The 14,402-nt window shown below is 47.3% G+C and overlaps 1 protein-coding gene and 1 long non-coding RNA gene across 4 annotated transcripts in view; one reads left to right on the forward strand and one right to left on the reverse strand.

Moving 5' to 3' along the window:
- LOC308579436 overlaps positions 1-7,809 on the reverse strand; it is a 44,796-nt gene extending 36,987 nt beyond the window's left edge. For both annotated transcript variants that reach the window (XR_014004474.1, XR_014004475.1), the window contains exons 1-2: positions 6,320-7,809; positions 5,745-5,920 (exon numbers count right to left, since the gene is read on the reverse strand). This is a non-coding gene — a long non-coding RNA (uncharacterized lncRNA). The remainder of the gene's footprint in view (positions 1-5,744; positions 5,921-6,319) is intronic.
- The window catches only part of FHL1 (four and a half LIM domains 1), a 67,980-nt gene that overhangs the window by 12,367 nt on the left and 41,211 nt on the right, over positions 1-14,402 (forward strand). The window lies entirely within an intron of this gene.

Genomic DNA, 14,402 nt, shown 5'->3' on the forward strand with positions numbered 1-14,402 from the left:
TCTGTTTTCCATTTTTTTGCCACTAATATTCTGGCCGCTGCTGTTGCATAAAGGAATACATTCCTTTTATCCTTATTAAGCCCAGCAGAAAATATTCTGGCTTTTGAGAAACTGAACTCCTAAGTATCTTTTTGAGCTCTTCATGTATCACAATCCAAAACTGTTTAACCACCTTACACCACATGTGGCACATTGTCCCCACCTCCCTCCAGCAGAGATTTGAGTGCTTTTTGTACATCTTTGATAATTTTACTGTGGTGAGGTACCAACGATAGAACATCTACGATAGATGTCTTGGTTCTGTCTTGGGCCCAGTCTTATTCAACATCTTTATCAACGACTTGGATGATGGACTCAAGGGCATCCTGATCAAATTTGCAGATGACACCAAACTGGGAGGGGTGGCTAACACCCAAGAGGACAGGATCACACTTCAAAACGACCTTGACAGATTAGAGAACTGGGCAAAAACAAACGATGAATTTTAACAGGGAGAAATGTAAAGTATTGCACTTGGGCAAAAAAAAATATGAGAGGCACAAATACAAGATGGGGGACACCTGGCTTGAGACCAGTACATGTGAAAAGGATCTAGGAATCTTGGTTGACCACAAACTTGACATGAGCCAACAGTGTGACGCGGCAGCTAAAAAAGCCAATGCAATTCTGGGCTGCATCAATAGGAGTATAGCATCTAGATCAAGGGAAGTAATAGTGCCACTGTATTCTGCTCTGGTCAGACCTCACCTGGAGTACTGTGTCCAGTTCTGGGCACCACAATTCAAGAAGGACACTGACAAACTGGAACGTGTCCAGAGGAGGGCAACCAAAATGGTCAAAGGCCTGGAAATGATGCCTTATGAGGAACGGCTAAGGGAGCAGGGCATGTTTAGCCTGGAGAAGAGGAGGTTAAGGGGTGATATGATAGCCATGTTCAAATATATAAAAGGATGTCATATAGATTAGGGAGAAAGGTTGTTTTCTGCTGCTCCAGAGAAGCGGACACGGAGCAATGGATCCAAACTACAAGAAAGAAGATTCCACCTAAACATTAGGAAGAACTTCCTGACAGCAAGAGCTGTTCGACAGTGGAATTTGCTGCCAAGGAGTGTGGTGGAGTCTCCTACTTTGGAGGTCTTTAAGCAGAGGCTTGACAACCATATGTCAGGATGGTGTTTCCTGCTTGGCAGGGGGTTGGACTCGATGGCCCTTGTGGTCTATTCCAACTCTATGATTCTATGATTCTATGATCTTCATTATATTCTCTTTAATCAGATAGCAGGCTGTAAAGTTTATATCGGTTTTCCGTAACCTTTCCCATCTCTCTAAATAGATTGTCTGGCCCAGAAGCCTTTCTTCTAGGAATAGGGACATTCCCAAGAACAAGAAAAAAAATTCTTATACGCCTCCAGGATTTTGGTGGCAAAAAACTGGAAGGGAGATAAAGTCCTTTCAGTGGCAGAAGGGCAAATTGGATTTTGTGAATTCATTGAATTGGCCAAAATGATGACAGCAATCAGATTACATTCTAACCAAAACTTAAAGAAAGAGTGGGAATGTGTAGATGAATCTATGGGAAAACAGTGGTCCGAATGAAATTGATTTATATGTTTAGACTGAAATCCACAAAGTTACAATAGAAAGAGCTACAAGATTATATGGGCTAATATCTAAAGTAAAAAATTTTTCTGTCTATAAGATGCCCCCATGTATAAGATTTTTGGGGACTCAGATTTAAGAAAATGGGGGGAGAGAGATATCCATGTACAAGACGCCCCCCTAATTTTTGACATTATTTTTTAGGGGGGAAACCTAGTCTAATAATAATAATAATAATAATAATAATAATAATAATAATAATAATAATAATAATAATAATAATAATAATATTTGTACCCCGCCCATCTGGCTGGGTTTCCCCAGCCACTCTGGGCAGCTTCCACAGAGACCAAAAATACACTAAGATGTCACACATTGAAAACTTCCCTGAGCAGCCTTAAGATGTCTTCTGACTGTCAGGTAGTTGTTTATCGCTTTCACATCTGATGGGAGGGTGTTCCACAGGGCGGGTGCCACTACTGAGAAGGCCCTCTGCCTGGTTCCCTGTAGCTTTGCTTCTCACAATGAGGGAACCGCCAGAAGGCACAGAAAAATACAGTATACTGTTCGAACACAAATAAAGGATATACTGTAGAAATCAATCTAATGGGGCCAAGCATGGGTGGAGGGAAGGTCATAGGGACACTAAGGGTGAAATTGCAGAAGGATTTTTGGATACATATATATATAACGTACGGCAAAAAATGTTAAAAGGTGTTTTCTTTTGAATGGATCAAAGTAGTAATGTGAGAAGCAAATAAAAGTTAATTTTAAAAGAGGGAGAAAGGGAAATCCCCTGCAATAAAGGTATGTTTAGGGGTCCCAGATGAGACAACCAAGGTTCATAAAAGGGCCGGGCTGTGCCAGGGCCCCGGTTGGCACATGCAGAGCGAGGGCTGCATGTTCACTGCAATATAATGGAGACCTTTCGGAAAACCTCTGCCAGCCAGACGAGCTGCATAAAAATAAAATGGGATTTATATCATCACAGAAGCTTAGGAAAGAGTACTATGGTCCCAGCCAAGCAGCCACGGTTCCAGATGTGCAGTTAAAATAACAACAAACATCAGATTCAGGTAGGTAGCCATGTTTGTCTGATGCAGTCGAGAGAGAGAGAATAAAATAATAATAATAATAATAATAATAATAATGATGATGATGATGATGATAATGATGATGATGATGATGATGATGTCCAGTTTTTCTCCATGAAAATAGCTGTTTACTTGGCCATTTTCCTATGTCGTGAAGGCTGAAATGTCAATTCAGTGGAGCAGGGTCAAGATATTAACTGATATGCATGAAATTTCAGATATAGCTATATAATCCCTAGTGTAGTAAGATAAAACCTTGGGAGCAGGTCTTAAAAAATAAGGTTTTTTATGAACCGCCCTACTATATATAGATGTATTTTGTTTTTCTAGCTTGATCAAAATGATTGATTCTTTCATAACAGGTAGATAGTTAAGAGATTAGGCAGCTTCCGTACACCCCAGAATTTGGCACCCGGGTGCCCCACACCCCTTGCGCCCCTGGGTCAAGACGGCCCTGACCTGCCACCCCCCAAAAAACTCCATGGCTCTTAAGATTCCTGCTGTGGACAGAAAACCCCTCGCCCTGAACGATGGAGAAATGCAATAAAAATACGTTTAGGGGTCCCAGATGAGACAACCAAGGTTCATAAAAGGGCAGCGCTGTGCCAGGGCCCCCAGTTGGCACACGCAGAGCGAGGGCTGCATGTTCACTGCAATGCAATGGAGACCTTCTGGAAAACCTCTGCCCCTGGCGCCCTGCCCAGCCTTTGACCTGCCTGCGTAGCAAGCCGGCCAGACAAGCTGCATAAAAATAAAATGTGATTTATATCACAGAGGCTTATGTCGGGGTCCCAGCCAAGCAGACACAGTTCCTGGCGTGCAGTTAAAATAACTGCAAAGAGGATGACAGGGAGAAGAATCCACACTTTTGTTGTTGATCAATTTCCAGATTGAAAATGATGCAGTTTGGTCTGCAGCCCCAGAGATGTGGGGGTCAGAACATGACCTCCCTCGCTCAGTCTAATAATAATAATAGTAGTAATAGTAATAATAGTAGTAATAACAATTTATTATTTCTACCCCGCCCATCTGGCTGGGTTTTCCCAGCCACTCTGGGCAGCTTCCAACAGAAGGTTAAAAATACATTGAAACACCAGTCATTAAAAACTTCTCGAAACGGCTGCCTTCAGATGTCCTTTAAAAGTGAGATAGTTATTTCCTTGACATCTGATGGGAGGGCATTCCACAGGGCGGGTGCCACTACCGAGAAGGCCCTCTGCCTGGATCCCTGTAACCTCGCTTCTCACAGGGAGGGAACTGCCAGAAGGCCCTCAGAAGAGGGACCCTGGTGTCCGGGGTGGAGATGCTCCTTCAGGTCTATTCGGCTGAGGCCGTTAAAGGCTTTCAAGGTAAGCACTGAGACTTTGAATTGTGCCCAGAAAAGTCCCGGGAGCCGATGCAGGTCTTTTAGGACTGGTGTTATATGGCCCTGGTAAGACTTGATTTAAAACTTTTATTTTACAGAAAGGTTCAACCTTGCTGGCATCCTCTTAATAGTGACAACCAGAGGAAAGTTTCTTCTACCAGGCCATTTAGAGCTTTCAAGGTCAGCACCAACACTTTGAGTTGTGCCTGGAAACGTCCTGGGAGCCAATGCAGGTCTCTCAGGACTCGTGTTATGTGGTCTCAGGGGCCGCTCCCAGACCCCAGTCTGGCTGCCGCATTCTGGATTAGTTGTAGTTTCTGGGTCACCTTCAAAGGTAGCCCCACGTAGAGCGCATGGCAGTAGTCCAAGCGGGAGATAACCAGAGCATGCGCCACTCTGGGCAGGTAGGGTCTCATCCTGTGTCCCAAATGGAGCTGCCCTGGACACAGAATGGACCTGCGCCTTCATGAACACCTCTGAGTCCAAAATGGTGTCCAGGCTGCACACCTGGTCCTTCATGCTCTATTTTGAGTAGCAGCAACTATGGGAGGCCAAACATTTCATCTTGCTGCCTCCTTCTGTGTGTGCCAAGTTGTCTTCCAAACACCATGGAAACTAAGCTCTAAGGTTGGCTGCGTGACAAAGGGATTAACGCGAATATTCAAGTTGGAACAAAATATTTGCATGTTCTTGTGGAGCTGTTTAGTGGCTCGCAGCCCGGCAGCTCATTTTAGAACACCATTTGGCTCGCTTCGGCTGCCATGCCGACTATTTGCAGGGTAACCTTTCCGCTTAATCCTTCCCATAGGATCTTGTCGTTTAGGGCTCTCAAAAAGCTTTGTCTGCCTTTGTAACGAACGACAGACACGATGTGACCATTGCCATCCCAGTTGCCCCCAAAATATTCCTGCTGGTTTATCCCTTTGGGGTTCCAGTGAAAATGATGTATTGGACAGAGATGGATGCTGCTGCAGCAGGCAGACATTGTTCCAAACTTCTGCTTTGATACCTGCGTGGAGGGTGGGAATTCCCCCCCCAAGAGCTGTTTGTACCCACTTTCCTTCCTTATATGATAGAGCAGATTGAGGTTAAATCCTGACAAGACAGAAATACTCTTGTTGGGGGGGCAGGGGGCTGCTGGGTGTGGAGGACTCCTTGGTCCTGAATGGGGCAACTGTCTCCCTGAAGGACCGGGTGTGCAGCCTGGGGGTCATTTTGGATCCATGGAGGTACAGGTCCATTCTGTGTCCAGGGCCATCTGGGATACAGGATGAGACCCTCCCTGCCCACTGACTGTCTTGTCAGAGTGGCACATGCTCTGGTTATCTCCCACTTGAACCACTGCAATGCGCTCTATGTGGGGCTGCCTTGGAAGGTGACCCAGAAACTACAACTAATTCAGAATGCGGCAGCCAGACTGGGGGCTGGGAGCGGCCGCAGAGACCATATAACACCAGTCCTGAGAGAGAGTGGGGCCCTAAGCTACAGCTTGTTGAGCTCATACTTAAATCCTGCACTGGCATAGATGGATGGATAGATAGATAGATAGATAGATAGATAGATAGATAGATAGATAGATAGATAGATAGATGATTGATTGATTGGTTGATTGATCGATTAGATAGATGATTGATTGATTAGATAGATAGATAGATAGATAGATAGATAGATAGATAGAGTGGTACCTCGGGTTACATATGCTTCAGGTTACAGACGCTTCAGGTTACAGACTCCGCTAACCCAGAAATAGTACCTCGGGTTAAGAACTTTGCTTCAGGATGAGAACAGAAATTGTGCAGTGCTAGCGGGAGGCCCCATTAGCTAAAGTGGTGCTTCAGGTTAAGAACAGTTTCAGGTACCACTGTAGATAGAAAATATAAGATGATAGATTAGATGATAGATAGATATAAGATAGATAGATTATCAATAGATAGGTGATAGATAGATGATAGGTAGGTTAGGTCGAGGAGTCATAAGCAACTCATTCAATGCGATTCTGCTCTCTTCAAAGCTGAGCTGTGGTGGATGAGGAGAGAAAGCTGCGTAGTGCCCCTTCTGTACCTCTGAAGGTTTGATAACCAGGGGCTCTTCCCATCACAGAAGAGGGAGGGAGGGGGAGAGAGAGAGAGAGATAAGGAAGGAAAGAAGGAAGGAAGGAGAGAGGGAGAGATTTTCCAGTTCCTTTTAGATGTTTGCCATCTGCTTCTCCTCTCTGTGAACCTTCGGGTCTGAAATTCTCTTTAGCTTTGGCCAATCCCACCTGTTGCTGAGACGGAACATCCCTGACCATTCGCTGAGAGGTGTTTGCCAAAGAGAGTTTGGATGGGGGCATAATTCAGCAGCAGCTTTGACTCCTCCTCCAAGCCTTGTGCTTTCCCTCTTCCCTTTTCTCTCCCTTCTATTATGCCATGGATAGGCAGACTAAGACCCGGGGACCAGATCTGGCCTGATCGGCTTCTCAATCCGGCCAGCGGAAGGTCCAGGAATGGGCATGTTTTGACATAAGTTTAATGTGTCCTTTAATTTAAAATGCATCTCTGGGTGATTTGTGGGGCATAGGAATTCATTCATATTCCCCCCCAAATCTAGTCCGGCCCCCCACAAGGTCTGAGGGACCAGACCCTGCCGAAAAAGCTTGCTCACCCCTGTATTACGGTCTCCGCCAGTGCCAGATTTACGTCTAGGGGGCTAAGTCGGCTGAAGCTTAGGGCCTTAGATGCACTTTCTTCAAGAGATAAGTTTAGGATCAAATCATTTCTTCCTATATTACAGGCACGCCCAATAGGCAGATCGTGATCTACCGGTAGATCACTGGACGTCTGTCATAGATCACAAGCTCGCCCCAAAGAAGCTCAACAGCTTTGACCTGAACCCCCCAAAAGGGGGTAGATCACTGCCAGTTTTTAACTCTGTGATTTTTTAACCCTGTAATATACCCTCTATACAACATTTTCATATAATTATCTTTTAGCAGCGTACAATAGGGCGGTTCATGAAAAACCTTTTTTTTGAAAATGCCTTCTCCAAAGGTACTACACGAGGGACCCTCCTTCATGAAAATAGCCGTTTTCCTATATCGTGAAAGCTGGAATGTCAGTTCAGTGGAGCAGGGTCAAGATATTAACTGAGATGCATGAAATTTCAGATATAGCTATATAATCCCTAGTGTAGAAAGAGAAGACCTTTGGAGCAGGCATTTAATAAATAAATAAATTATGAACCACCCTAGTATGCAATCAGTGAATTTTAAATTCATTCTCCGTAACTTTTCCCAACCCTCCATTTGTACATGATGTCCTATATCTTGTGTCCATTTCATTGTTACCAATTTAACCCCCTCACTCCCACCTTTCAGGCTTAAAGGTGGGAGATTCCTTGCACCCTTCAGCTTGACCCTCATCACGACCCTCTGTTTGGGGCAGTTGGTGGTATTGCAAAAGCAACTGCTTTGGGGCTATGTTGGAAAGTGTATCAGAAACCAAGCGGGGGACTAAGACAAGGAGACAAGGCACCAAGGAAAATTGAGGCAAGGAGCGCTAGTAAAACCATGGAGGCTCACTTTCAGAAAAGCCCACATTGCTTCACATCGCCTGGGAGAGAATCCTGAGCCTGCAATGTGTCTGTGGCCGCTGCCCAATGGGAAATAAAACTAATTTTGATGGGTGTGTATCAGTTCCTGACTGTGTTAAACTATATGAATTCTTCATACATCATATAAACATACCTCTATTCACATCATCAAATTAAGTAGAAGCAATTAAAGACCACCATTCTGAACAGGAGATACAAATAGATCCTTTCTTACATACGTAATGTCCAAATAGAAGCTTTTTTTGTGTTCCACATACAGTACGTCTTTACGAACACAAGTGTCAGATGTGACAACTTTAAGAAGCGGTACTCGCAGAAAATGAACTTTTTATTTGTAAGGTTCCATGTACACCTTTGCAAAGTATAGTTATTGTATGCAGGTATAAGACAAAAGATACAAAAGATCTTAACATATGCCTTTGCAAAATATAGTTGCTGTATGCAGGTATCACACAAAAGAACTTAAGACAAGGATTCCCGGAATAACACCTTGTTTCGCCTTGTCAGGCTTTGTCAGCCATGCATACTTTAAATAATACATACATTTAAACAAATTAAGAAATAAAAAATAACACGCATGGATCTACATACCATATTTTGTGTATCAGAGACGTGGGACAAGTGACATGGCGGATCCCACAGTAAACAAACAGTAATCCTATGTTTACTTTTCTAGAGAGAGACAGTGTTAATTCTTGTTACAGGTGGCAGCAATCTACAGCAAAGTTTTTTAATCTCTTAAAACAGGCATCCCCAACCTGCGGCCCTCCAGATATTTTGGCCTACAACTCCCATGATCCCTAGCTAACAGGACCAGTGGTCAGGGATGATGGGAATTGTAGTCCAAAACATCAAGAGGGCCAAAGGTTGGGGGTGCCTGTCTTAAAGTGACCCCTTTGGAACCACCAGATTCAACATAGATTTTTAAGGTTATCCATTGTATGTCAAGATATTAATGATGACTCATAAAAAAACTATAATCTATTTCTGTATTTAAACCTGAGGGATGCAAAAAATCAAGCAGGAAAATCAATCTAGTTTCCTTCTGCAGAAGAATCTTTTGGGCATGCTATTTGGATTTACATAACTATAGGTTTGATAATGTTGTGCAGGCTTCCTCAACCTTGGGCCTCCAGATGTTTTTGGGCTGCAACTACCATCATTCCTAGTTAGCAGGACCAGTGGTCAGGGATGCTGGGAATTATAGTTTCAAAACAGCAGGAGGGCTGAAGTTGAGGAAGCCTGGTGTTGTATATCAGTTCCTGGCAAGTGTAATAAAACGGAGACAAATGGAGACTTGGCTCGCTTTTCCAAACGAGAATGAAGTATAAGAACAGGGCCTTGGAAGAGGTTTCCAGTGTATTAGTCATTAGAGAAGAAGCCACAGGGAGAAAGCTTTATTTGGAAATGTTGGAGATGTAGGGACACAAAATGGGAAGGTTTTGGCCGCTTCACAGCAAAGCATGTTTGGAAAAAGGCGACAACTTTCACCCTAGACCAGGCATAGGCAACCTTCAGCCCTCCAGATGTTTTGGACTACAGTTCCCATCATTCCTGACCACTGGTCCTTCTAGATAGGGATCATGGGAGTTGTAGGTCAAAACATCTGGAGGGCCCAAGGTGGCCTATGCATGCCTAGACCAGTGGTGGCAAATCTTTTCGAGACCGAGCGCCCAAACCACAGCCCCAAACCCCTTTATTTATCGCAAAGTGTTAACACAAAGTGCCCAGAGTTGTTGAGCTTTTTTGGGGGTGGGTGGGTAGTGGGGTTCCCCAGAGTTGTTGTTTTGGGGAGGGGTTTTGGGGGGAGACCTCTGACTCTCGTTCAAATCGGAACCAGGGAAGGCGGTGCCTGGATGTGGTTGGAGGACGGGTCATGAGGTTGGATCCGGACAAGACAGAAGTCCTGTTGTAGGTGGGGGGGGGTGTGACTCCCTGGTCCTGAATGGGGCAACTGTGCCCTTGAAGGACCAGGTGTGCAGCCTGGGGGTCATTTTGGACCTAAGGAGGCGCAGGTCCATTCTGTGTCCAGGGCAGCTCCACCTGGTACGCAGGATGAGACCCTCCCTGCCCGCAGACTGTCTCGCCAGAGTGGTGCATGCTCTGGTTATCTCTCGCTTGGATTACTGCAATGCGCTCTATGTGGGGCTGCCTTGGAAGGTGACCGGAAACTACAACTAATCCAGAATGCGGCAGCCAGACTGGGGACTGGGACCACTGAGACCACATAACACCCGTCTTGAAAGACCTGCGTTGGCTCCCAGGAAGTTTCCGAGCCCAATTCAAAGTGTGTTAAGAAGATGCCTGTGAGGCTGACCCTTTCTGTAAAAAGGATTCAATGCTTCCCAAAAGGAAACCTTCCTCTGCATGTCAATACAAATAAGATGCCAACAAGGTTGAACCTTTCTGTAAAATAAAGTCTGACCAAAACCATATAACACCGGTCCTGAAAGACCTACGTTGGCTCTCAGAACGTTTCTGGTCCCAATTCAAAGTGTCGGTGTTGACCTTGAAAGCCCTAAATGGCCTCGGCCCAGTAGGCCTGAAGGAGCGTCTCCACCCTGGTCCCTCTCCCTTCTGGCGGTTTCCTCCCTGCTAGAAGCCAAGTTACAGGGAACCAGGCAGAGGGCCTTCTCAGTAGCGGTGCCTGCCCTGTGGAACACCCTTCCGTCAGATGTCAAAGGAATAAAGAATGATTAGAAGACATCTGAAGGCAGCCCTGTTTAGGGTGAATGACAGATGTTTACATGTATTTCTAACCTTCCATTGGAAGCCGCCCAGAGTGGCTGGGGAAACCCAGCCAGATGGTTGGGATAGAAACCATAAATCATCATCATCATCAACAACAACAACAACAACTAGTTCAGAACAAGAATCCTGTCCCCTCCTGCAATTTCTAGTGTCTGGTGCTCAGAAACTTTACTGCCTCCAGCCCTGCGTTTTATTATTTCTGCATCCTCTTGGCCCTTTCGTTGGGCTGCCTCCCCATTAAGGAATTTTTCCTGCTTGGCAGGGGGTTGGACTCGATGGCCCTTGTGGTCTCTTCCAACTCTATGATTCTATGATTCTTATATGCCAATTTCATATGAACCATTACCCCGAAGTGAGGTTCTGATGCCCTTCTTTGCTTGCTCTTGATTGCCACTGAAATTATCTGTTTGGTGATCGTGACTAATAGTTCATCCATGCGGGGGCCCTTTTAAGCAGCGTTGAGTGACAGGAGGAAACATGAGAATGCCACCATTCATCCGTTCTCCCACCCCCTTTCCATTCATGGCAGGAGCGTTAAGCCTAAGGAAAAGCTTTGGAAAACACAACACATACTCACCGTGCAAAGCCATGGATTGGGAAAACAGAGCTTCAACCTTGATGGAGAGCAACTTGTGCGAGTTCAATGAAGCACTCTGAAGGAAACGTTCCAAGGCCGAAGCCCAGAATTGGTTTAGGCTGTAGGTCAGGCATTCCCAACCTCTGGCCCTCCAGATGTTTTGGACTACAGTTCCCATCATTCCTGACAACTGTTCCTGTTAGCTAGGGATCATGGGAGTTGTAGGCCAACTTGTAGGGCTGCAGTTTGGGGATGCCAGCTTTAGGTGAACACAGCCTTCTGTTTAACAGTTTCAATACAGGATCTCCAAGCAGCTGTCTTCTGAAAAAATAATTTCGGAAATAGACTTCAAAGAGAAGTGGCTGAATTGCAACTTATCACTCAGCTGAAAACTATGGAGAGACCTGGTCAGAATGGAGATATTGAATTCCTCTCTCTTTACACACGCTAAAGTTATTTTGAGTCATCTGCATACCATCCCTTGCTTTTTCAGTCATTCATAGTCGCTAGCAGGCTGACCATACCCACTGAGTCCTACGACCCTTTGGAGAAAACCCCCGCCCCACCCTCCCTCAGGGTCTGGGGACTCCCCTCCCTCTGTATATCTGTATATCAGGGTCCGGGGTCTCCCCTCCCTCTATATATCAGGGTCCGGGGACTCCCCTCCCTCTATATATCAGGGTCTAGGGACTCCCCTCCCACTATATATCAGGGTCTGGGGACTCCCCTCCCTCTGTATATCAGGGTCTGGGGACTCCCCTCCCTCTGTATATCAGGGTCTGGGGACTCCCCTCCCTCTGTATATCAGGGTCTGGGGACTCCCCTCCCACTATATATCAGGGTCTGGGGACTCCCCTCCCTCTGTATATCAGGGTCTGGGGACTCCCCTCCGTCTATATATCAGGGTCTGGGGACTCCCCTCCCTCTGTATATCAGGGTCCGGGGACTCCCCTCCCTCTATATATCAGGGTCTGGGGACTCCCCTCCCTCTGTATATCAGGGTCTGGGGACTCCCCTCCCTCTGTATATCAGGGTCTGGGGACTCCCCTCCCTCTATATATCAGGGTCTGGGGACTCCCCTCCCTCTATATATCAGGGTCCGGGGACTCCCCTCCCTCTATATATCAGGGTCCAGGGACTTCTCCTCCCTCTATATATCAGGGTCTGGGGACTCCCCTCCCTCTATATATCAGGGTCTGGGGACTCCCCTCCCTCTATATATCAGGGTCCAGGGACTCCCCTCCCACTATATATCAGGGTCTGGGGACTCCCCTCCCACTATATATCAGGGTCTGGGGACTCCCCTCCCTCTGTATATCAGGGTCTGGGGACTCCCCTCCCTCTATATATCAGGGTCTGGGGACTCCCCTCCCTCTGTATATCAGGGTCTGGGGACTCCCCTCCCTCTATATAACAGGGTCTGGGGACTCCCCTCCCACTATATATCAGGGTCCAGGGACTCCCCTCCCACTATATATCAGGGTCTGGGGACTCCCCTCCCACTATATATCAGGGTCCGGGGACTCCCCTCCCTCTATATATCAGGGTCTGGGGACTCCCCTCCCTCTGTATATCAGGGTCTGGGGACTCCCCTCCCTCTATATATCAGGGTCTGGGGACTCCCCTCCCTCTGTATATCAGGGTCTGGGGACTCCCCTCCCTCTATATAACAGGGTCTGGGGACTCCCCTCCCACTATATATCAGGGTCCAGGGACTCCCCTCCCACTATATATCAGGGTCCGGGGACTCCCCTCCCTCTATATATCAGGGTCTGGGGACTCCCCTCCCTCTATATATCAGGGTCTGGGGACTCCCCTCCCTCTGTATATCAGGGTCTGGGGACTCCCCTCCCACTATATATCAGGGTCCGGGGACTCCCCTCCCTCTATATATCAGGGTCTGGGGACTCCCCTCCCTCTGTATATCTGTATATCAGGGTCCGGGGTCTCCCCTCCCTCTATATATCAGGGTCCGGGGACTCCCCTCCCTCTATATATCAGGGTCTAGGGACTCCCCTCCCTCTATATATCAGGGTCTGGGGACTTCCCTCCCTCTGTATATCAGGGTCTGGGGACTCCCCTCCCTCTGTATATCAGGGTCTGGGGACTCCCCTCCCTCTATATATCAGGGTCTGGGGACTTCTCCTCCCTCTATATATCAGGGTCTGGGGACTCCCCTCCCTCTGTATATCAGGGTCTGGGGACTCCCCTCCCTCTGTATATCAGGGTCTGGGGACTCCCCTCCCTCTATATATCAGGGTCTGGGGACTCCCCTCCCTCTATATATCAGGGTCTGGGGACTCCCCTCCCTCTGTATATCAGGGTCTGGGGACTCCCCTCCCTCTATATATCAGGGTCCGGGGTCTCCCCTCCCTCTATATATCAGGGTCTGGGGACTCCCCTCCCTCTGTATATCAGGGTCTGGGGACTCCCCTCCCTCTGTATATCAGGGTCTGGGGACTCCCCTCCCTCTATATATCAGGGTCTGGGGACTTCTCCTCCCTCTATATATCAGGGTCTGGGGACTCCCCTCCCTCTGTATATCAGGGTCTGGGGACTCCCCTCCCTCTGTATATCAGGGTCTGGGGACTCCCCTCCCTCTATATATCAGGGTCTGGGGACTCCCCTCCCTCTATATATCAGGGTCTGGGGACTCCCCTCCCTCTGTATATCAGGGTCTGGGGACTCCCCTCCCTCTATATATCAGGGTCCGGGGTCTCCCCTCCCTCTATATATCAGGGTCTGGGGTCTCCCCTCCCTCTGTATATCAGGGTCTGCGGACTCCCCTCCCTCTATATATCAGGGTCTGGGGACTCCCCTCCCTCTGTATATCAGGGTCTGGGGACTCCCCTCCCTCTATATATCAGGGTCTGGGGACTCCCCTCCCTCTATATATCAGGGTCTGGGGACTTCCCTCCGTCTATATATCAGGGTCTGGGGACTCCCCTCCCTCTATATATCAGGGTCCAGGGACTCCCCTCCCACTATATATCAGGGTCTGGGGATTCCCCTCCCTCTATATATCAGGGTCTGGGGACTTCTGTTTCCCTGTATCTATAGAAGGGCGTCTGCACACGATAGCTTCAACCAAGAACAGACTGAGTTGGTCTATTAAGGTGCTGCTGAACCATTTTTTAATTTTTTTCCTGTTTAACAATTCACTTGGAAGACAAAGGCGGCGAAATAATTTGACGCAGGCCAGAAAGAGAGTGAGCGGCCTCCCCACTGCTTCTTGGCCACGGTGGGAGAGAACTCTGCCCCTTCCACTCCATTCCTCTCCTGCCAACCTTCTTGGTGGAAGGTGATTTTTATTTTTTCCTGCAGAGCTGTGGAGCTTGGCCACAGTTACTCCCCATGCACTGGGAACCTCAAAGCTGGATTACAGCAGTGCGCTCCTTGAGGTGGGCTTGGAGGCTGCAGCTGG

Source organism: Podarcis bocagei (assembly GCF_964188305.1).
Source record: "Podarcis bocagei genome assembly, chromosome: Z".
Taxonomy (NCBI): Eukaryota; Metazoa; Chordata; class Lepidosauria; order Squamata; family Lacertidae; genus Podarcis; species Podarcis bocagei.